Genomic DNA, 435 nt, shown 5'->3' on the forward strand with positions numbered 1-435 from the left:
ACAACAAGCAGCAGGTCTTTTTGGAGTAAAGACAACTTTACGGTGCACAAATCTCAGCCCAGGTTTGAGCTCCCAGAGAAGAATGTCCTCATTACCTCAATGTGCACTTTGTGTTTTATTGTTTACTGCAGCAGCTGATTACAGGAGTGGTGTTTAATCTCAGCTCGATCTTCACCATAGAAGCTTTCAGTCGGTTTATCTAACAGATTCAGCTCTGAGTTTATTAATGGTGATCGCAAAGCAACATTATTACTATTGTGCCGGACAAAACTTCGGCGCGTAACTTGTCCCGCACTTTTTGTCCTAGATCCATGAATGAGGTGTCAAATCGACCGGCTCATTGAGGAGAAGTGTGATATGACTTTTATAAGCAATCCGAGTACCGGTACTTCCGGTCCTGGGTTTCAAAGTGGCCTTTTTAACCATAGACTCCCA

The sequence above is a fragment of the Tachysurus fulvidraco genome, chromosome 5, assembly GCF_022655615.1.
Source record: "Tachysurus fulvidraco isolate hzauxx_2018 chromosome 5, HZAU_PFXX_2.0, whole genome shotgun sequence".
NCBI classification, from domain to species: Eukaryota; Metazoa; Chordata; class Actinopteri; order Siluriformes; family Bagridae; genus Tachysurus; species Tachysurus fulvidraco.